Source organism: Lissotriton vulgaris, chromosome 8 (genome assembly GCF_964263255.1).
Source record: "Lissotriton vulgaris chromosome 8, aLisVul1.2, whole genome shotgun sequence".
Taxonomy (NCBI): domain Eukaryota; kingdom Metazoa; phylum Chordata; class Amphibia; order Caudata; family Salamandridae; genus Lissotriton; species Lissotriton vulgaris.
In genome coordinates, this window is record NC_141696.1 from 1,462,530,901 (window position 1) to 1,462,555,283 (window position 24,383).

A 24,383-nucleotide genomic window follows, 5' to 3' on the forward strand; every position below is an offset into this window, starting at 1 on the left:
GTTTCCTTTTGAATTCATCGATCATGGTTTTCCCTTCTCGAATTCCTGGTGGTTCCAGGTCCTTGTTTTCTTCCTCTCATCCCCTCTCCTCTGCTGGTGTCTTATATTCTCTTGCTCCAGAGGCTTCGCCTCTCGGTCTGAAAGTTGAGAGGAAGTGGTTACAGAACAAGGACTTACCTAGACGTCTACCTATTGCCATCCTGCAGTCTAAGAAGCCTTCTACCCTGAAGTTGTATGGTCGTCACTATAGCAGTTTTCAGAGGTGGTGTTCATCCTTGAATCTTTCTCTCTTGGACTGTCCTTTTAACTATATTCTTCTGTTTTTTGGGATGGATTTGAGAATAAGCTGTCTGTGTCCACTCTGAGGGCTCAGTGGACTTCTATTCAAGTGTTCAGGTCTCCCTTGGGCAATCTGGCTGACTCTGATAGTTTGGTGGCTCGTTTGTTGAAGAGTTTCTCAATCTCAAAGTATTTGGTGCATCCCTTATACTCATTGTGGGACCTGCCTTTGGTCCTTAGAGCGTTGGTTTCACATCCTTTCGCACCTTGTGATTCTGTGGATGTAAAGTTTCTGATTTTGAAAGTGACCTTCTTGGTCGCCATCACATCTACTAGGACTTGGGTGAATTGGGTGCATAGTTTGTGAAGGAGCCCTTTCTTTCTTTCTGTAATGATAGTGTTGTGTTGCGTTTGGACCCTTCTTTTTTTGCTGAAGGTTTCAGTTCAATGTCACAGGACTCTGTAAATTGTTTTGCCTGCTTTGTTTGGGGAGGCTGAGTCTCTGGGAGATTTTCAGTAGCAGCCGTTGGATGTCGGGAGGGCTCTTAGGGTGTATGTGAATTGATCCAAATCCTTTTGTTGTTCTGATAATCTTTTTATTTCCTTTGGTTCTTCCAACAGTGATAAAAAGGCATCCTTTTCGTCTATTAGACATTGGATTAAGCAGGTGATCTCCATGTCTTACTCTTTCTCAGGCTCTCTGCCTCCCGAAGGGGTTGAGGGGCGTTCCACTCATGGGATGTCCGCCTCTTGGGCAGAGATCCATGGGACTTTCATTGCAGAGATTTGTCAGTCAGTCACTTGGGCTTCTCCCAATACTTTAGTCTGTCATTATCGCTTGCAGAAAGTGTTGTTAGATTGTACCAATTTTGGTGGGGTATACTTCAATCTGCATTTTCTTGATTTTCTCTCATGTTCTTTTCTCAAAGAAAGCACGTTTGGGGTTTTGCAATCAAATGTCGTTTATGTGTTCTTTTTATTACTTACTGGTTGAGGCTGCACTTAATGGCCGTCTTGAGGTTGCTTTGGTATTCATCATTAGTGACAAATGGGACGAGGACAAGGGAGATTTGGGGGTAATGTCATATTACTTACAAGCAATCTTCATTACTCCTGGTCCTAATGTCCTCATCCCATTCATCACGCCCCTCCCTCCCTCCCATTAACCCACCTTCTGTTGGTGGAGAGTTGGGATTTCTGAAGGAATGCTGGGTGAGTATAGCTTTTATAGGCAATTGCCTTATGGGAGGGGCATATACGTAGCATTCTTCTTGTTTTTTTCTGTCTTGTGAGATAGAAATACCTCAGTAGTGATGAGTGGGGTGAGAACAATAGGACCAGGAGTGATGAAGATTTCCAGTAAGTAATATGACATTAAATACTCGCATATCTTGCACAAAGAGGTAACCTTCCTTTCATGTTTTACTTTAACAGATAAAACAGGCTATTGGCTGAAGGTAGGGACAAAAATCCCTGGGGATATGCAATGACGATACAGGTAAAATATGCTCCACTGCTTCTTTCAGAGGAGGGTATTGGGGTGTCCAGGGCAGTGGCTTTGCAGAGTTCAACCGCATGCCCACGGGTGTTGGACAGATCATATTAGCCTTGCTTCATCTGCACACAGACAAAAGCAAAGTGAGCACAGACAAAAGGTTGTCCATTAAGTTAGGGTTCACTACAGGCAAAGCTTGATCAGCGACAAATATCAGGGAGAAGACCACAAATTCATTTTTGCTGGTGGCGTCGAGAAACGCCTCACCTACAATGTACAAAGGAGGTTCCTATTTAGTAGGTTAATAGGAGAAGATGGGCTTGAGTGTAAAACATACTGGTCAGAAAGTGGACTTAACGTGATCATAAATATTTGTAAATGGGATACAATATTATTTGTAATCAGTACCACATTAATGGACACCTTGGTATGGGGCAGGGCGGAGAAATTGAAGGCTTTTAATGTGAAATAGGTGGCACCCTATGTACCAGGCATTCTGTTACTTTATCATTGATTGTAAAGGTCCCATGAAGCATCCCTTGATCTATGGAGACAAGAAGATTCAAGATTCACTTTCCCTAAGGCTATCCTAGTATGAGGACCTTGTTGGACAGGCACTGCAATGCCCAGCAGGCCCAGCGAAGGCCTCTTTGCCATAGATCTTTTCCCGTCTCTACATCTGATAGTCCTCAGAAAAAATGCCTGCCCATACATTCTATGTGGGCAAACTGAAAGTGGATTGGAAGGAAGTTTACTCGGTTAAAAATTACCAAGAACACCCAATTGTATTTGGTGGATGTGGCATCTGCCATTTTTGACAGTTGCCCTGCAGCCACAAAACTCTATTTTTAGACTTAGCAGTGTAACAATAACCAAATTGGTATATGAAAAATGGGTAACGTCATGCAAATAGTATAAAGGAAACTAGTTCTTGAGTCTACATTTTTGTAGAAATAAAAAAAAATCTTGCAAACATAATTATTGTATGTTCACACTAAGGATGAATGAATGAAGCATCCCCAGACAATGAAAATGTGAGTGTGCCAGACATTCTAAGTCAAAATAATCAGTAGAACAATAACAACAAGGAGTGATAGCAAAAGATATCTGATGTTTAGCGTAGCCATTGGCAATACTCACCAAGTCGAATTATGACACAATTAAAAAAATGTAATCTGCAGGGACAGAGTTTTTATTACAATATTGTGGGAAGCCAGCGGGATGTGGAACAAGCAAGAAGAAAAATAGAGTAGCCTTAAGATATACCTAAAACAACGGTCCTAAGACCATAATGCAAGGGTGGTTGATCACCTCCCTTGCAATACACCAAGCCAGAAATAAACCAATGTTCATTTTCATCACAGGCGGCATGCTTAAAGTGATATTTCACTCAGTGATATTTCACTCAAAGTGATATTTCACTCAAAGTGATATTTTAAAGACAGTCACTTTTCTTCTAATCACCAGAGGATTGAACAGCACCCCTTGCTAAGAGGCCGGGAGTTCGAGTGGCAAGGTGTGGAGCAGCTGCCAGGGCAGCTGACTTCGGAGCACAGGGTTCACGGTTCGATCCCCGGCTCCAGCGGCAGCTCAACTCAGCACCATGTGACTCTGGGCAATAGCTCACTTAATTTCCACATCGGCCAACAGTGCCTTGAGACCCGTAAGGGTGAGTAGTTCATGCTTTACAAATACGGATTTACAGAGTGACTTGCTGGCACTCTTACAGCTGGGAGGGGGCCGACCAAGAGACTGCAGAGGAGAGGTGGTCGGGCCTCGCGAAGGGAGAGAGTGTGGAGAACGAACAATGAGCGAGTTCAGTTCATAGACTTTATTTCGATAAAAATATCACAAAAGTCGTTAGTTGACACAATATTGGTGAATTAAACACAGTATAAGAATCTTTAAAACAATTATATTAACATTAAATCATTTGTATTCCATTAACAGGGATATACATTAAGTACTTTAAAAATCTTGATAATAAAGTTAGAACTCCTAATACATTGGACGCCAAATTATAAAGTGCATTGTGCGGGAAACATTATATAATCAATCATTTGACTGGGTAGCCTATTTGAAGTGTTTATTATTCTTACCCAGCGTTAAATACTTAAATGTGCTTTCGAACGAATAATCCACATCCGTCCCAAAAATTTGGTTCTTCCAATGAGGTAGTCAGAATCCGCACTGCCTCATTGCTCATCCTAGTTCCCATATTCTGGCAGACTGGTTTCAACCATCTTAGCCTTGGTCTGTAAATGGCAGGGCAGGCAATTAAAATGTGAACCACCGTCTCCACCTGATCTAAACAGTAGGGGCAGGTATCGTCATTCAAGCCTTTCCATTTCTTAGTGAAAGCTTTCATAGGTAGGTATTCCACATTGCATTAAGGGTAACCACGTAGAGGGGTGGTTGGCCCTAGGTTTTGTGCAAATAAGTTTGAGGAACTGAGTTAGCGGGTGGGGATAGTGGTCTGCAGACCTTTCTGTCTCCCCTGATGAATAGTTCAAGTTCAGTTATGGAGGCATTCACTTGCGGCAAATTCATGGCGGTCGGGGTGGACGGGGTACAGCGTTTGAGGTTCAAGGGGTTCTTCAGTTGGGGGGGAGATACAGGCACATCAGCCGTGCTACAGACCAATGAAGGCCCACCACATAACACGTTTTCACTTGTAGAGAAATGGCAGGTAATCAGCCCTTAGACACATGGTCCTATGCTGGAGCATTAATTGTCTGGGAGACAAAGTCAAGAGGGGGCCTCATGGGCCAATACGTCAAAAGGCTACAACCAGATGTTGTACAACTGCAAAAGAATCTATTCCAGGGGACACAGTGTAGATTTCTGGGGAGCGGTGTCTACCACCACATTGATGCATGTGCATTGGGGTCCAGAGGGGGGGGCCATACTGGCTAGAAAGAACCCTCCCTTTCGCATGGTGAAGCAGTGGACAGATCCTTCCAGAAGGTACGTGGGAGTGAAGGTGTTCTGGGGACAAATACAAAACACGGAAAGGAGACCAGGTCGATTGATGGTGTGCTGTACTGGATGAAGTGTAGGAAGCGCCAGGACACCCGTGTGAGTATATGTGTAAGGTCACAGTGGGCTGAAAAAGTCCCATCAGACCACCCTCTTGGCGGCATATCATCATTTGGGGAGGGCAGTAATTCCATTCTCCGCCTATGTGACAGTGCGGGAAAGGAACTCATCGTAGTCTGCCACAGTAGTGCCCAGAATGAAGTGTGAAAACATGCAGTGCTGTGAAAAAAGACTTAAAAATGGCTACCTAAACTCAAGAAATAACTTGTCAATATGAGTATGGGTGTCATGATTAAAACCACGCCTGGTAGCGGATAAGTGGAGCTACGTTATGGCGCTGCGTAGAATGGTCAACTAGTTTCAGCTAGATGGAGTAGTGCTCCAGCTTTCATCAGGACCTTGGAAATTGATACGCTACTGCAACATGAACTCGAGGGTGTACAAGTGTAAGATAACATAAGTTTCATCAAAATACTTTATAGAAGGAGTATCACCCGAGACTTGGAACCTCTATGTCCTCTGTAGACAGGAAAGATTTGTTCTACCTGTCAAAAAAACAAAATATACCATATGTGTATTACCCCACAGGAATCCACATGGCCCCATATCCACCATCAAGACAAGACAACACCTGCACGAACATATTGCGTCCTGCATTTCAAATAAGCATATTAGCTTTATCACAAAGAGGCATTTCCTCGCAGTGATACTTACCCAGCTTTGTGTGGGTGAAAAGCCTCACCTTGCCCGGCAACCGCTCGGGAAATTGAGGCCCCGCTCTAATGTGTAAAAGAAAGGGGGGGAGAGAACACAAATAACATTCAGTTCTAAAGTGTCCAACCCACTAGCTATACACATAAACCCAAAAGACGTGTGGTAGCCTCCTCGCTGCCTCAAAAAAGCCTCACCCTGTCATTGAGCCCACACCGGTTGTTTGTTGATGAATAAAAAGCGTTCTGGTTGTTCTGGGGACAAAGCAATGTTACTTTAATCAGTGTTTATTCTCCTTATAAGTTGCACGCTCCCACTCTGAAATCTTGCTGGAAGGCAACTCCTCACTCCACTTAATGGGAGGTGACTTTAATGATGTCATGGAAATGACGTGGATAGGATGGGGATGCCGAGGGGGGCTGCACCTGCTACTCCAGTCTCACGCTTTGCTGCCACTCTAGGCCTCTCGGACCAGTGTCGATGAGCACACCCCATCAATCATTGATATTGCTTTTTCTACGGTGCTCTCTTGGTTGGACTACCTCTTTTCCCCAACAGGGGAGGTAGGTATGATACAGCAGGCAGACTACCTCACCCGGGGACTCTCTGATCCCTTGTCGGTACTAGTGAAACTGGGTGACAGGCGCTAGGTTGGGGGAACAGGCTGGAAATGGAAACTCAACGCATGGGATCTGTGGGACTGTGAGGTGGCCAATGGGCTTCAGGTGGACTCTGAGCTCTAATTTAAAGAGAGTGAAGGCTAAGTCACATCCAAAGTGATGCTGTGGGAATCATACAAGATGGTGCCTACTGGACAGCGCCCAGAGCCTGGTCACCCAAAAGAAGAAGAGGTTGCCCAAAAGAAGAAGAGTGTGGTAAGGGCCCTGACACAGCTTGAATGCAAGTTGTTGAAGCTAGAGGGAGACCTGAGTCAGATTCCCCCAGAGTCAGATGGCAGGAACTCTGGAGATCCGAATACCGAGATCTGGCACAGGGGGGGTAAAGAAACAGATCCATGTTATGCTACACAGGCTGTATGACACCAGTGACAATGCCGGGACACTCTTGTCATGGTTATACAGGAAGGAAGTGGAAACAAGAATGGTACACCGGATAGTAGAACAGTGGAGAGACAGCTCTGTTACAGATAAGACCATTACCTGGGCATTCCCTTGCTACTAGGAGGAGTTCTAGAGAGCTGGGTAATTATATGATGTGACATGCATTGCACAATTCCTGGCATCAGTAACCACTCCCGTACTAGACATGGTGGCGTGAGATGCACTAGAAGCCAAACTCACACTAGCAGAGGTTCCAGCCGCCATGGTAAAACTGAAATCCAATAAGACTCCGGGCCCAAACGGGATTCTTGTGGAATTTTGTAAGTGCTATGCAGGATTGCTAGGGCCCTACTTACAAACGTTATTCCTAGAAGCCGGTCAGCGGGGCATTCTTCCACCTGATTTCAGGTGGGCAATAATAGTGGTGATCCATAAGGATGGTAAATCTAAGGACCTATGTGATTCCTACCATCCAATTTCCCTATTCAACATTGGGGTCAAGTTCTTCCCCATGATATTGTCCACTAGGATTTTATAGGAGATCACATCCCTGATTCACAAGGATCAGTCAGGCTTCATGCCAGACAGATCAACATGGTATAACCTAAGGCAAGCCCACAATTGGATGTATTCAGTAAAAGAACAGCCTGAGGCACAAGTCTTCCTCGCACTAGACATGGAGAGGGCAACAGTGCCTTGCATTGGACCTTTTTGGAACAAACTCTGGTGAAGTTTGGGTTTAGCCCCCAAAACCGGAAATGAGTTGGATTACTTTATCAGGCTCCAGAGGAAGATGTGATAGTGAATGGAATGCTGCCTATGATTTCCCCATTTGTCAAAGCAAAAGGCAGGGTTGCCCCTTGTCCCCCCTCTTGTTCGCTCTCTTACAATAGAATTGCTGACGCGAATAGAACGGGACCATCCCGTACTGGGATGGTACCATAGGCCGACATGGGAAACACCCTATGGAGGGGAATTGTCTCCCAGAGATGTGGAAACTGCAGGGCTTTGAGGCTTGGTTGGGATCTTTTTTGGACCTCCAAGGTACGGGGTTTGCTAGAGGGTGGAGACATTATGCCCTTCTCCTTGCTACCTGCAAAAAGAACAGATGATGGACGGAATGCTGAACAAATCAGACATTCACCTCCAGTCACAGATCTGGGTTAAATCCGTTTTGTGCTCACCATGCCATTCCGGTTTGGAGCCTGCCATATGCAAATCAGTCGAACCTTCTCCCCATGGGAACAGTCCAGCCTGAACTACCATGCCAGGTCCTCCCTGGACCAGAAACAAACATCCTGGGACTAGTTTCCGGGTATCACCCCTCATCAGCCAAGATAGCCTGAATCCGGTATTATAGAGAGCACAGGACCCACGTTTGGGTATACCCTTCTCACTTAGGGTGACAAATGCAAAAATAACCGATGATGGACGGATTGCTGAACAAATCAAACATCCACCCCCAGTCACAGATCTGGGCTAAATCTATTGTTTTTTTGCTTGCCACGCCATTCCAGTATGGACCCAGCCATATCCAAATCAGCCTTGACCCAGTTCCGCATAGGAACAGTCCAGCCCCAACTGCAAGGACAGGTCCTCCCTGGACCAGAAACAAGCATACTGGAACCAGTTTTGGGGTATCACTCCTCATCAGCGAGGCAAGCCTGACTCGGGTTGCACAGTGAGCACAGGACCCACCTCTTGGCATACCCTTCCCACTTAAAGCAACAAATTCAAAATTAACAAATGATGGACGGAATAATGAACAAATCAATCATTCACCCCCAGTCACAGATCTGGATTAAATCCATTGGTTTTTTGCTCACCACGCCATTCCAGTATGAACCCATACATATGCAAATCAGTCTTGACCCTGCTCCCCATGGGAACAGACCAGCCCGAACTGCCAGACCAGTTCCTCTCTGGACCAAAAACAAGCATCCTGGGACCGGTTTAGGGATGCGCTCGCTACTGCATGAGTTTGGAATGAATGTTAACCAATTTCTGAAATATGCACAGATATGGCATTCCTGGTAGTCTGAGGGGCTCCCTGGAGATGGACATCCAAGAATTTACCTCATTAGAAGGGTGGCTACTTTGGGAGGATCTGGGAAGGGGTACAGTCTCCCTAACCTACAAAACCTTAAACAATAACATGCTTGACACTCTTTGTAGGCTACGAGCTAAATGGGTGGAAGATGTAGTAGACCTGGAAAATATTGACTTGGAGGTGGTCCTTATGCACCCAATGGAGGTAGCAATATAGGCAGGCTTACGCTTAATCCAATTTAAAATCCTTCACAGAGTGTATTATGATAGAAGGAGACTACACACTATGGGGCGGGCACAGAACCCACACTGTTTTGCGATGCCATGGAGGAGACGGTTTCATTTTCCAAACAATACGGCATGTCAGGTAAACCGGGATTATTGGGGGTTAATCACTGAGGAACGCGGTAGAGTCCTTGCAGAATCAATCCCACTAGAGCCCAAATTCACCCTTCTGGGTGAGGTTCCGTGACAATTGTAAGTGGTGTTTTCGACTCGCCCGAATATGGTCGAGTTTGGTATCTATGAACCGCAAATGATGAGTTTAGTGGGTGTACGCGTTTTCGCTGTGCTAGCCTAAACCGTTCGTTTGTTTCGTGGGTTTCTTCATCTGAACCCACGGGTTCCATTTTAGATATGGCATCCATTTTGTTTCTTGCCCTAAAGTAGCCAGCGAATGGACACTGTCCGCTTCGTGAACCTGGGATTCCCAAACTCTTGCAGAAGACACGTGTTCCTTTGAGGCTGTCTTTATGATGAGGGGGATGACACTGTAAGGCAGATGGCCCCGCTCGAGGCTCATCTTGCCGTCCTGGTCTATTGTCTCAGTTGTGCATTCATTAGGCACGTCTCCTTTGATCCCTGCAATCGTGTTTCCTGATACCACCCCTTTTTTACACTCTCTTCGATCTGTTCGCTATCTTCGTCTTCCTCTGCACCTGTTTCTGACTCTTCCTTGATTCGTTTATAGCCGAACGGAATGCACTAATGGTGGGAAGATGTACTTTTACAGTTGGGAACCGACAAATGCTACTGTGATTATGTTCCGCGCCCTGAATACATGAAAGCGACCCCCTATGAAATTTACTGTGGGAACCGGGTTGTATCCTTTTGTTTGCCATGTTATCTTATGACGAAAAACTGTATAAAAGGAGCGATCCACAGATACGATTCGAAGCAGTCTCCGTGAACATACATGTTATGTACTTCTCGTGACTTCTGTGTTGCCTGCAGTAAATAAACCTCGAATCTTTGACGCCGAAGAAAGTGTCCCGTGTCTCTGTCATTTGTACGCCGGAACAGGTAACCCACGAAGGTTTCAGGTGTTATCCCTGGCACCGCTGGGTCTTAGAAAAACCCAGTCCTTCATGGGTTTTCTCAATGCCATTGCCTTGCCACGGGCCAAGCTTTTGTTTTGTGCCCTAGGCCTAGTAGTGGCAAATAGAAACCTCGCCTGGCACTGGGGGAAGTGGGTGTGGGGGTGAGTGAGAGCCTGACTTTACAGGAATGGAGGAGGGGCATGGATATGTATATTTTGGAATGAAAAAGTAACGTACACCAGCAGTGGTTATCCCTGTATGTTTCGTAAGATGTGGGGTGGGTGTAGGAATTACTCCATTGAGATAATGGGAGATGGAGGACAGAGCAAGTGCAAGCCATAATTTGTATACTTGTAATGTGGTCATAGGAAATGCTGCAATTGACTCTACGCCTTCCTCTCAGTACTAAATTGCCCCGGCTGACGGATGTCTGTGATGGGGTGGTAAGTGGGGCGAGGGGTGTTGACGATCATTATTATTGTTAACATCTTCTCTGAGTTGGAGATGTACTCCTTCCTACTACCCTGTGCAGAGTTTTTCTATGTTACCGCTGCACTATTAAACTATAAAAAGAAAAATACTTTAAAAAAAACAAAGAAAATGCCATGTTATCATAACATCAGTTTTCAAAGTGCCTACAAGATATTTGGGGCCCGATTCACAGAATGAAATTAAGACCCAATCCTAAACTTACTACTATTTTGGTACTCAAAGCTAGGATTTTGTCTTAAGTTTGTCATAAGACAAACTTAAGACAGACTTAAGACAGACTTAAGTTAGGATTTTGTCTTAAATCTGTCTTAAATTTGTCTTAAATTTGTTTTAAGACAAACTTAAGACAAAATCCTAACTTCTGTGAATACCAAAAGTAGTAAGTTCATTCTGTGAATGCCAAAAGTAGTAAGTTCATTCTGTGAATACCAAAATAGTAGTACGTTTAGGATTGAGTCTTAAATTCATTCTGTGAATTGGGTCCTTATATCTTAATCCAGTCGCCCACGGGTGAAAGTTCTGCAATGATGCGTAACCAGGAATGGGAAAAAAACGTGAAATGTGCATCATGAAAAAAACAGAATATATGCATGATTTGCTATGCTAGCCTTTATATACACTTGCATTTGAGGAATGGTCTTTACATGGTTTTAGAAATTAATTCACAAACGTTTTCGAGAAACACTACGGGTGCCAAATTTCTCAACATTTTTGCATTGGTGCAAAGCTACCAAAAGTAATGCAAACTGGTGATAAGCCTTGATTATGGATTTACTTTCCAGCGCATTGCTTGTTTTGTGCTGGAAAGAAGCCCTGAAGTAATACAAAGTCGCACTCTATGATACTTTGCATCATGGGGGCATCCAATGGCTGCAATGGGCGTTCCTACGCAACCAACCACTTGTTTTCTCCAACTTTTCCAATGTTGCGCAGGTGCTGCACTGTACAGCACACATACAAAGTCTAAACAATTGTAAAGTATGTTTCAGCACAGTATTTTATACTGGAAGGCTACCCTTCCAGAACCAAACCCATGATAGGGTCATGCACACATTTTCACTATGGTGCAAAGGTGTGTGTTTGGCGTTAGGCAGCCAGAAAGTGTGCCAGCTGTACCTTTAGTAGATGTGTGTGGAGCTGCCCTGCTCTCTCCCTTTCACACAACACAGTGCAGCAACTTCGGTTTCTGCGTTGCATGAAAAAATCGTACATTTGCCCCCAAATTTCTAAGTGTAGTAAGGAAACCTTTGCGATATGGCAATATTTGCAGAGCTGCTCTGATGTGAGGGTGTAACCCTGCGGGTACAAATGTACAGTATCTTTCAAAGTCGGGCCAGCAGAGATCAGTAGGCTCATTTTTATTTTTTATTTTATTCGGCCTGGTGCCAGCCACGTGTTACATTATGAAGGTTCCAAATAGAGTTGGATGGGGTTTACACCCCGGGTTTACAGGCTGTGCATTGATCGAGGAACCAGGTGCATTGCACCACAGCAGTCAGAAGAACTTGACAAAAATGATGACGCATCGCTTTTCTTTTTTGTTGCCAACTTCTTTGGTCCATAAACTGGGTTATTTCAAATAATGGATGGGAAATGACCCAAACAAAAGATCTTTGAACAAAATCCAGCTAAATGGACATAAAAACGCTCTCCTCTGCTCCCTGCTGCTGAGACCCGGAGCTTGCATTCTGCACTGTCAGCGGCCACCTTCTAGGTAATGATACATCCCTTTTATTAAAATGTTTCAGAAAATTCTGCGGGGGGGAGGAGGGGGTTGTTATAAATAAAACGAGGACCGCGTGGTGCTTTTCTGCTGAAGGCGCAGGTCTGTCCTCTTCCCCAAGTACAGAGTATACCCTCAGGATTAGACCCACCTCATCAATCTGCAGTCTTGACTGGCTCCGCGCGCAGGCCCCGCCCACCGCAGCACCTTGGCGGCTGCAGCGTAGGATGAGTTATGAGCCGCCGCAGAAACATGCCTCATTATCTCAGCCATATGCATGAGCTTACATTTAGAAGTGCTTCCTGCTTTGCATGCACTACATCTTATCAGATAAATAGACGTCATGGGGATTATTTCATGTAGAATGTAGTTTTCGTGCCCTGTTGAAGAATATTAAATCAGAGGCAATAATCAAGAGGGTGGAACGGAGTATGATCAGGGGTGTAGCTTCCATTGGTGTAGCAGGTGCAGTGTCACCGGGGCAGCTGCCAGAGGGATCCATTCCATCGTGATTATAGGTATATTTTACAGTCCAAACATCAGCTAGGGGGCCTGCTTCCTTCCTTGCCCTAGGGCCACACTGCCAACGCTATGGAGTATGATCAGGTGTGTAGCTTCCATTGGTGCAGCAGGTGCAGTGGCACCGGGGCAGCTGCCAGAGGGATTCATTCCGTCGTGATTATAGGTATATTTCACAGTCCAAACAGCAGCTACGGCCTGCTTCCTTCCTTGCCCAAGGGCCACACTGGCCACGATATGGAGTATGATCAGGGGTGCAGCTTCCATTGGTGCAGCAGGTGCAGTGGCACCGGGACAGCTGCCAGAGGAATCCATTCCATCGTGATTATAGGTATATTTTACAGTCCAAACAGCAGCTACGGCCTGCTTCCTTCATTGCTCTAGGGCCACACTGGCCACGCTATGGAGTATGATCAGGTGTGTAGCTTCCATTGGTGCAGCAGGTGCAGTGGCACCGGGGCAGGTGCCTGAGGGATCCATTCCATCGTGATTATAGGTATATTTTACAGTCCAAACAGCAGCTACGGCCTGCTTCCTTCCTTGCTCTAGGACCCATTACACACTGGCCACGCTATGGAGTATGATCAGGGGTGCAGCTTCCATTGGTGCAGCAGGTGCAGTGGCACCGGGGCAGCTGCAAGAGGGATCCATTCCATCGTGATTATAGGTATATTTTACAGTCCAAACATCAGCTAGGGGGCCTGCTTCCTTCCTTGCCCTAGGGCCACACTGGCCACGCTATGGAGTATGATCAGGTGTGTAGCTTCCATTGGTGCAGCAGGTGCAGTGGCACCGGGGCAGGTGCCTGAGGGATCCATTCCATCGTGATTATAGGTATATTTTACAGTCCAAACAGCAGCTACGGCCTGCTTCCTTCCTTGCTCTAGGGCCACACTGGCCACGATATGGAGTATGATCAGGTGTGTAGCTTCCATTGGTGCAGCAGGTGCAGTGGCACCGGGGCAGGTGCCTGAGGGATCCATTCCATCGTGATTATAGGTATATTTTACAGTCCAAACAGCAGCTACGGCCTGCTTCCTTCCTTGCTCTAGGACCCATTACACACTGGCCACGCTATGGAGTATGATCAGGGGTGCAGCTTCCATTGGTGCAGCAGGTGCAGTGGCACCGGGGCAGCTGCCAGAGGGATCCATTCCATCGTGATTATAGGTATATTTTACAGTCCATACAGCAGCTAGGGGGCCTGCTTCCTTATTTGCCCTAGGGCCACACTGGCCACGCTATGGAGTATGATCAGGTGTGCAGCTTCCATTGGTGCAGCAGGTGCAGTGGCACCGGGGCAGCTGCCTGAGGGATCCTTTCCATCGTGATTATAGGTATATTTTACAGTCCAAACAACAGCTAGGGGGCCTGCTTCCTTCCTTGCCCTAGGGCCACACTGGCCACGATATGGAGTATGATCAGGGGTGCAGCTTCCATTGGTGCAGCAGGTGCAGTGGCACCGGGGCAGCTGCCAGAGGGATTCATTCCGTCGTGATTATAGGTATATTTCACAGTCCAAACAGCAGCTACGGCCTGCTTCCTTCCTTGCCCAAGGGCCACACTGGCCACGATATGGAGTATGATCAGGGGTGCAGCTTCCATTGGTGCAGCAGGTGCAGTGGCACCGGGGCAGCTGCCAGAGGGATCCATTCCGTCGTGATTATAGGTATATTTCACAGTCCAAACAGCAGCTACGGCCTGCTTCCTTCCTTGCCTTAGGGCCACACTGCCAACGCTATGGAGTATGATCAGGTGTGTAGCTTCCATTGGTGCAGCAGGTGCAGTGGCACCGGGGCAGCTGCCTGAGGGATCCATTCCATCGTGATTATAAGTATATTTTACAGTCCAAACAGCAGCCACGGCCTGCATAATCCACTTAATCGTCGACGTTTCGACCCTTAACTAGCAAGCATGTGGAGTCAACAACGGGTCTTCATGAGGGCCCCACAGTCCTGATGAAGACCCGTTGTTGACTCCACATGCTTGCTAGTTAAGGGTCAAAACGTCGACGATTAAGTGGATTATGTGCATATATATCATGTACCAATACTGACTAATACGATGTACATTTTGATAATTGTATAATACGCATAGACCACATGTTTTTCTTTCCCCCATTGTATATAATAATTCTACAGTCTTTTTTCACTTCTGCGCCGTAAGCACTGAGCACTTTAAGTCACTTTTGCACTATTCACTTTTTTACAGCCTTCTTTGCAATTTACTTATGAAACCAGTGTTTATGAATGACTAAAATTTATAAAATAGTACATAAATACGTAGATGGTCTCTGGATTCTGCTTTTTGTGTCTCAAATATCTACATAGTTTATGAGATAGTAAAAGTAATTTTGTGTTCCCCAATGAACCAATTGTTTTCTAATATAGCAGTAGAAATCAAGTCAAAGAAGGAATAGATAAACCACTCTAAGTGATATAACAATAACTGTAGTGCATGTGCCACAATTGAAAATACACTGTACAATTAAATGGCAATTAATAATTAAAAGGGAAATATAAAAGAACATACGTAAAATGTACATTTCTCCCCTCAGAAACATTAAGAAGGAATCATAGAACATTTAGATAACCGCCTCACATTGCAAATCTGTCCATCTTGAGTAACTACACTATTACGATTAACTCTAACAATATTAACAGGTCTGCTGAACCTTGTATAATTTTTAAGCAGGATTCCAGGTTTACGTATTCTAACAAACTCTCCTACTACAAATTTAGGCACCTTAACATTCATGCGAATCATATAGATGTTTAGACTTTTATTGTTTCTGTTCAACTCTCTGAGCTATGTCCTTATTATCAACCTCAGAGGTTTGATATTTGACAATTATTTTAAGCCACCAAGGACACAATTTAGACACAGGATCTCTTCCTTTAAGTAAACGGAAAGGAGAAACTTTGGTTGTTCAATGAGGAGTTATACTGTATAACCATAACTTCTGTCTTAATTTATCTTTCCATTCTGTGCCAAAATTACGAGCCCAAAGAATATCCTGCTTGAGAACCCTATTGAATCTCTCCACTTGACCGTTACCTTGAGGTTCATAAAGGGAAGTGGTCATGTGACGGATAATTTGCAATTTTAAAAATTCCAACATCTCAAAGAATTTGAATTGTACACCATTGTCTGAAATTATCATTTCAGGACTACCTTCCCTGGCAAAAACTTCCTTTTAAAATAAAACAACACTACTAGTGGTAACACGTGGTACTAACTGCACTTCAGGCCACTTGGAGTGAAAATCCACCATGACAATGGCAAACCTGCAATCATGTGGCAAGAAATTAAAGGGCCCATCAAAGTCCAACCCAACCTTCTGCCATGGATAGTCAGGCCACTTGAGAGGAACAAGTGGAGCAGGATTACAATTGAGAGATTTCTCACTGCACACACATTCAGGACATTTCCTTACAATTTTATCCACGTACCTGTCTAATCCAGGCCACCAAAAAGTCGATCTAATGAGCCTTTTCATTGAAGACATTCCTAAATGACTCTCATGACTCAAAGACAAAATGGTACTACGTAGAGAAACAGGTGGAATGCATTTTCCTGGTCTATAAATAAAATCTCCCTCTACAACAATCTGATCAGAAACCTTCCAGTACGGAAATAACTCATCAGAAATGTCCTTCTTGGCAGGCCACCCTACACTGGTATACTTAACAATTTGCTGCATATCTTCACACATATGTTTTCTCCACAGCTCTTCTGAAATAGAATTGAATTTCTCTGATAACACTTCAGGAACACTTGCAACAATTTCCTCTCCACATGAATCATCATTAATCTCACAAGGAAGTCATGATAGACAATCTGCTGTGACATTCACTTTTCCTGTAACATATTCAACAGAAAACATATACTCTTGTAAACGTGACATCAACCTCGCTATTCTTGCTGTGGCTAATTGAAAAGAAACCAGTGGCTGACCATGGTTATGCACATATATTTCAGAGTATAATGCGTAAGTCCATAAATTGTGCACAGTACATCCAGAGTATGCTGCACCAATACTCTCCTGCAAAGCGGATCCAAAAGTTCATACACAAAAGGACGGTGCACCAAACAGAGCGCTCGGAAGCTCCAAATAGTATTCAAAATTCTTTATTTCTATTCCGATTAGAAACCTCAGCCAACGCATTTCTTTCAAATGAACTTGGTCAGGGCTCATAAAAGAAATAAGTATCCAATGTTCTGTCCCAATCAGTAGTCTGTTGTAAAGATATTACAATAAGGTAATTCCAAGAAGGCCAACAAATTTGTTGACCATGGAACGATCAATGTAATGGTCACCGGTTCTCAGTAAACTAGCGGTGTGGGTACCCGCAGTGCAAATAACGATGAAAGGGTCCGACCTGTGTATCAGCCGCCCGCTCGAGTCCCTCGAATGATAGCGAATGCACAAGCCGCAAAAAAAAAAAGCGGCATTTGCACTGCGGGTACCCACACCGCTAGTTTACTGAGAACGGGCAACCATTACATTGATCGTTCCATGGTCAACGAATTTGAGGAGCGGAGGCATGCAGACCTAGGCTGAAAGGCGGCGATCACTGAAGTTACCATTCCAGGACCTAAAGGGTCCATCTGCTCTCCCTTCTATGAGGCGCAGTTTACCTCATCATAGGAATCATTTAAACCTATCATTACAGACAGTGGAGCGTGAGTATTGATCACCTCACCAAGTGGAACGCTCTCATCCAAGTTCGGTAAGAGTAGAGCCCTTTATAATATGATCCTGATGAATGCCGCGGACCCAGTTGGGCCTACAGGCAGAAACATGTTGATCTCACATACAGCGGTGTGGGGACACTAATATCCCCATGGCACCGATCACTTTATTTTAAGCTACCATATGGATGTCGACGCTAATAAAATTAAGCAGACACCCATAATGGCTTTTTAATTCACCGCACATTTTTCTTTGGGCCCCCACTTAGTTTAGAAGTGCATCCCTGTCGTCAGGTGTATGCCCGCCTTCTATCAAACCAAGTTTTTAGAGGGCGAGGACTGGTCAATGATGAAGCATGACACCCAGTGGTGTGTGAGACCAGTCCTTCACTTTTTGCGAGATGCCAGCACTCACAAAATAACACTTCACTTACACTAGTTACATGCCTACTGGTAGCGGTTCATTGTGGTAAATAGTTCATGTTGGAGGCTGCCGTCTACCAGTACCCCGTGCCTCTGGTTCCCCTAGTCCAGATTTATCTGGTCATTGTGGTTACACATCTAGAGTAAGCACACAAGTTTTTCCAACACAAAAGGGTTTAAGGGAAGGGGCTGCAATCATTTCCGCTTTGATATTTTCAAACGCTCTTTGTTGTTTTTCACCCCACACAAATTCAACATCTTTTCTAGTGTGTTCTCTTAATGGTTCCATCTTTGAAGCAAAGTACTTTAGGAATTTACTATAATATTCACAAATTCCCGAAAAGGAAAGAAGTTTCTCTTTAGAATCAGGAGAAGGTGATTTAAGTATAGCATCAACTAGTGACTTCTTGGGAACGACTCCATCCTTGGAGAGAGTGTGTCCTAGATATTCAACCGACTCTTGGAAAAACTTGCATTTTGTCTTCTTTAATGTAAGACCATAGTTCTTGAGAATCCTACAAACTTTTTTTAGATGCTCTGAATGAGTTGCTTTATCTGGTGAACACATTAAAATGTCATCTTGGAAGCATTTTACACACAACTCCATTTGTTCAAACAGATGACACGTGGATCTCTGGAATACAGATGCCGCCGATGCTAGCCTGAAGGGCATTCTTTTGAAATGAAATAAACTCTGTGGTGTAATAAATGCAGTCATAGGAAGAGAATCTTTGACTAACTAAATTTGGTGATAAGCAGACTTAAGTCTAAGGTGGAGAAAATGGTAGCCCCCCCAACATGCTCACCACTTCATTATTATTTGGTAATGGATGGCAATCAATCAAAATGTTTAGATTAAGTGCACAAAGGTCAACACACAGTCTCAAAGAATTGTCTGATTTTGGTGCCAAAACAATCGGAGAAACCCACTCCGATGATTCCACTTCTTCAATAACTCCTTCATCTAACTTACCTCTCAAAAGTTTCCCTAATTCATTACGTACATTAATCGGTACATTCCTACTTTTTTGTTTAACCGGAGAAGCTCCTTTCTTTAACTTAATCTCATGAGAGAAACCTCTGAACTTCCCTAAAGTATAAGAAAACACCTCAGGAATATTTTTTCAATAACAACTGAACTATCACTTTCAGACAAAGCACCCACGCCATCACTTCCCTCAATGACCATAACAGGTTCTTTGCTGCGTGGATTGAGAATGATTCCCAACCTCCACTGGTCCCGCCATCCCAAAACATTTACAACTTCCCTAGCAACATACACCTTAATAAAAGCCGTTCTTCCTTTGAATTCAACCTCTGAAGCAATATAACCTGAAAGGTCAATAGTAGAACCATCAAAACTCTGAGCCACAATATCAGGAAGAGACAGATCCTTAACTGACATGACTTTTCCATAATTTTGTTCAAAATAGGCTTCTGTTATAATAGTCCATGGCGAACCCGAATCCACCTTAGATCTTAAATTTCAATCAGAAATTTTACACTTCACTTAGGTGAACTTAAATTCTCCTCGAAAGAACACACATAAATAATGGAGACTACCATCCCTTTCTCACTACCTTGGTCTTCATCTAAAAGGTTAACACCTCTTACGCAAGAAACATAATTATTTCTGGAATTTATGTTTTTATGTGTATCAATAGTCCTTCTACGATCATCTTTACATGCTTTAGCGAAATGTCCAATTCTACCACATTTAATACACTCTTTTCCAATAGCCGGACAAAATTTGAACGAGGCCACATGGTTAGTACTCCCACACCTAAAACAAACAATATTTCTAGTTTCTCTATTGTTCTGGTGATGTCTTGGTAAAAACTTTTTTAACTGCGCAAACTTCATCAATGCATTTACTACTGTCACCTTTAGCACTCACATCATCAATAGTTTTCCTCCACTTATCAGATTGTTCACAAGCTTTAGCTGTAGCAATTGTGTAATTCAAATTAGGATTACCTAGAATCCATAACTGTTCTTGGGTTTTCTTACTTTTTACATTGACAATAATCTGATCTCTATTCATTTCATCCGCTAGGTTGCCAAAATTGCAAGAGATAACAAGACTCCTAACAGCAGTCAAAAAATCATCGAATGTTTCACCATCTCTCTGAGCCCTGGTATAAAATGTATATCTCTTTAGTGCAATACTTGTTGTAGGTTTGAAACGAGTCTCCATTCTCATGAGAGCTTCTTCAAATGTGCTAAAATCAGCAGACGCAACAGGTAGAGTTCTAAACACAGCTTGGCCTTCTGAGCCTAAGCAATGTAATAATATGCTTTTTTTTCTCTCATTTCCCATCCTTTCCTCATCAATAGCTTTTTTCTAATATGTCATAAATTCCTCCTTCCATCTAGCCCATGCAATAGGAGGTTGACCTTTGGATTGGAAACATTTTGTGGGTGGATCAAACTGCATGTTGACAATTGAAATGAAAGGAAAGGTACAGAAATATATTAATATTCACAACAATGTATTACTAGAATGTCTTTTAAAGAATATTCCTTGTACATACCATACATACAATAAAATTGATCCTTATAAAAATATATAATGTACTTAAATGTTCCGTAAAACGTATGTAAACTTGGAAATTCAAACGCGCTGCAGTGCGCATCGGCGATGACAGAAGATAATAAACTTAAATGTGAATATAATGTTCTGTCGTGCGCATCAACGATGTTCCTAAAATAGCTTAAAATACCTCATGCGTGTTACGATGTGTACATCAGCGGTATTGAGTAGATGCGGTTGCTTATTCTTAAACGAGCAGTAAATTTAATTGTTACTGTGCGCTTCGGTGAAGTAATGCACAGAGATGTAAACACACTTCTGTTTGGTGTGTATCCAAGGAAACAGACAAAATGGCTTCCAACGTGGTGACGCTTGAGGACGTCAACGGGATGACAACACGGTACACAACGTATCATTTCGTCTTCACTGTCGAACGTGGCCAGTATCGGAAAATTCAATGTTCCAGTGTAGTGACGCTGTCCAAAGCAACGCGCGCTACCAAACTACAGCGCGTCTTACAAACCTCGAGACAGCTTGATGGTTTTGAAAGATGCGAGGTACAATAAAGCGTCGAAATAATTCAAAAAGTAATTCCAAAGGCCAGGAATGTCGTACAAAATCCAGAAAAACACGGTGATGGAGAAATGCAGATGAGTAATCCATAAAAGGTAGAATGATAATTATAAATATAGAAATAGACTCCAGTGTTCAAAACTTTGGTCCCAAAGTAAATAGTACAGCTCCTGTGCTCTAAAAGTAGCAAGTACTGGGCCCCTCATCGCCAAAAATGTAGAATTCTGGAAGAAATATGCTTGAATCCAAAGTAGAATAAAATCCAGTCTTAATATGATGAGCACAGTACTGCTGCTGTAGAAATCCAGTCAAAGAATGAATAGATAAACCATTCTATTTTTTTTTTTTTTAATTTTTATTGAGCAAACTTTACATTTACAGCAGTGCATAGTAATTAACATACATCTTATCATCATTCTAGTATAGTGGGGGTTTTTTAATTTTCCCCAAATTGTAAGGGAACGCAGAAGGCTATACATGATAAGGAAATACTCTTCACAGTACAATAAATTGTCTTTGTATTATATTGTATGTAACAGGATTAACAATATATAAAGAAATAATAACAAAGCAGAACATAGTTTTGGAATAGATATAAAATTTTAAATTTTAAACATGCCCTTCAACCCATTTTATTTACCCTTTCCAAAATCAGGCCCTTTGCTGATTATACCAGCTGGCTATTGGATTCCAGATCATTTCCCCTTTGGCTCTGGATTTTTTCCCTCTCGTTTTATATATTGCTATTTCTAACTTGTATGTAGCGAGTAATCTATTCATCCAGCCCTGGAATGTGGGTGGCTCTGTATCCTTCCATCGGGCTGCTAGCATAATCCTGTATATAGCTGTACATAAATACATTATATACATTTCTGAGTTACTAAGTTCTACAGAGCTATCATACCCTAATATGACCGAGGTAGCTGACATTTGAATCTCCCGGCCAAAGATTTCGGCCCAGAATTTACATATACTCTCTTTTAATTGTTCGAGTTTAGGGCATTCGTAGAACATGTGAATTAAATCTGCGGGACCGAACGCGCATCTAGGACATTTATCATGACTAGCCTTACCCCATGAGAACAGTTTAGCTGGTGTGTAATATAGGTTACAGACCGTCTTATAGATTTGAGCTTTTAAATTACTTGCCAGTATAACTTTAGAGGATAATTGTAGCACCATATCTATATCCACATTGGGATTATTAAGTTTGTTAGCCCAACTTTCCTCTATTTTCGCTAGATCATCTGGGTGGTTGTTTATAAGAATCACATAAATATCACTAATTCTAAGCGTTGTTTTTTGCATCAGGTCTAATAATGTTAACGACTGCAAGCTTAAACTTGTGATGTGTTGTCTGATTGATGTAAAAATTTGAATGAATTTAAAGTGGTCAGTGGGGTAGATCTGATATTTAAAACTTAACTCATGAAAAGTGATTCTGCCATCTGAGTTTAAGAAGTCGCCAATGGTAACTATGCCTAGACTTTCCCATCGCTTAGTAACATTATCATTTAGATATTGCGGTATTATAGAACTACGCCATAAAGGTGTGTATTTGGTATATTTAGGGATTGATAGCATTCTAGTAGTTTTGTTCCATATTTTGAATGCATCTGTCACTATTTTGAATTTGATTTTTTTATAGTATGATGGCTCAATTTGTCTTAGGAGCAGTCCGCGCGCAGTATCTCCTAGTGTAAGTTCATAGATAGAGGGAATAAACTGAGGAGATCTTATCCGCTCTGGAATTTTAGACGTCGTTAAGAAGGACATCTGCTGCAAAATAGCTGCCCACATATAATAAGTTAAATTTGGTACTGCTAATCCGCCTCGGGATGTAGGCGTTACTAATTTAGTTATAGCCCGTCTTGTCTTCCCATAATTCCAAATAAATGATGTTATTACTTGATCTATCTTCTTTATATAGGTATTATCAATAAGGAAGGGAATTGCACGAAATAGGTATAATAATTTGGGAAAGATTGTCATTTTGATATAGTTAGTTCTGCCGATTATGGATAAGTGAAGGTTATTGACTCTAACAAGATCTTTTTTTATTTTTGCGATGATAGGGTCGTAGTTAAGTGTAATCATTTCGTTAGTATTTGGTGAGATGTTAACACCTAAATATTTTGCATTTCCGACTCTATATTGACTTATATATGGCGTGTTATCAGTACAGACAACCATCGTCTTATCTTTATTTAATGAGTACCCTGAGTACTGGCCGAATAATTTAGTAACTACTCCTATTTCCTCTATAGCCTCAGTAGGATTAGTTGTTAGGATCGCTACGTCATCGGCATAGGCAAGTATTTTGGTGTTATATATTCTCGTTTTGACTGGAGTTATCCTTGGTGATGTTAATGATTTGGTAATCAAAGGATTAATATATAAGGTAAATAAAAGTGGTGAGCATGGGCATCCTTGTCGAGTCCCTCTCTGTATATCTATGTTTTCAGACTCGCAACCGCCCGTCTTAGGTTCTACATATAAAGCTTTCAGTGATTTTATGAACCCTGGGCCGATATTGTTGAGGGCTAAAAGCTCCCACAAGTACTGCCATGAGACACGGTCGAAGGCCTTTTCGGCGTCTAGTAGAATCAAAGACATTTGACCTTGTTCTAGCTTCATTATATCAAAGAGTGCAATCACTCGGCGTATGTGATCTGTGGTGCTTTTGCCTGGTATAAACCCGTGCTGCCAGGGTGATACTAGCTGTTCGATATATTTGCCAAGTCTGTTGGCAAATATTTTTGCGTAGGTTTTCGAATCTGAATTAATGAGTGAAATTGGTCTGTATGATGTGGTTAATTCAGGGGGTTTGTCCTTTTTTGAGAAAACTGCTATGTTTGTTTGACGCCATGATTCTGTGCCACTGGATGCCTAAAAATAGATCGTGAAGAAATGGTGTTATAATCGTTCCTAGTATTTTGTATAGATCTAGTGGTATTCTGTCTGGCCCTGCTGCCTTCCCTGTAGCTAGTTCTGCTATTGCTAGCTCAACCTCGGTTTTAGTGATCTCTTTATCGAAGTCATTCCTTGCATCTTCATCGACAGTTTGTGTTATATTATTTTCACTAAGCCAATTGGCTAAAAACTCATTAGTCTCTTGGGCCGTATGAACATCTTCGTTTTGATATAGTTTTTGATAATATTCTTTAAAACAATTAGCGATTTCTTTTTGAGTAGTAAATTCGTGACCACTATGTTTAATACATTTTATTGTATTAAAGGATTGAGTCTGCCGTGTTTTTAGAGCAAGTTGTTTCCCAACATTTTCCCCCACCTCATAGAATTTCTTTCGATGAGCTTGATAAATTTCAGCAGCTTTAGTAGTTAACTCGCTATTTAGCTCTGCCTTAATCACTAGAATCTTTCTTAGGGTTTCCTCAGCATACTCACTATGTTGTATTTGATTGGCATGTTTGTATTCTAGTTGAGTTAATTCATTTATTAGTTGGTTATG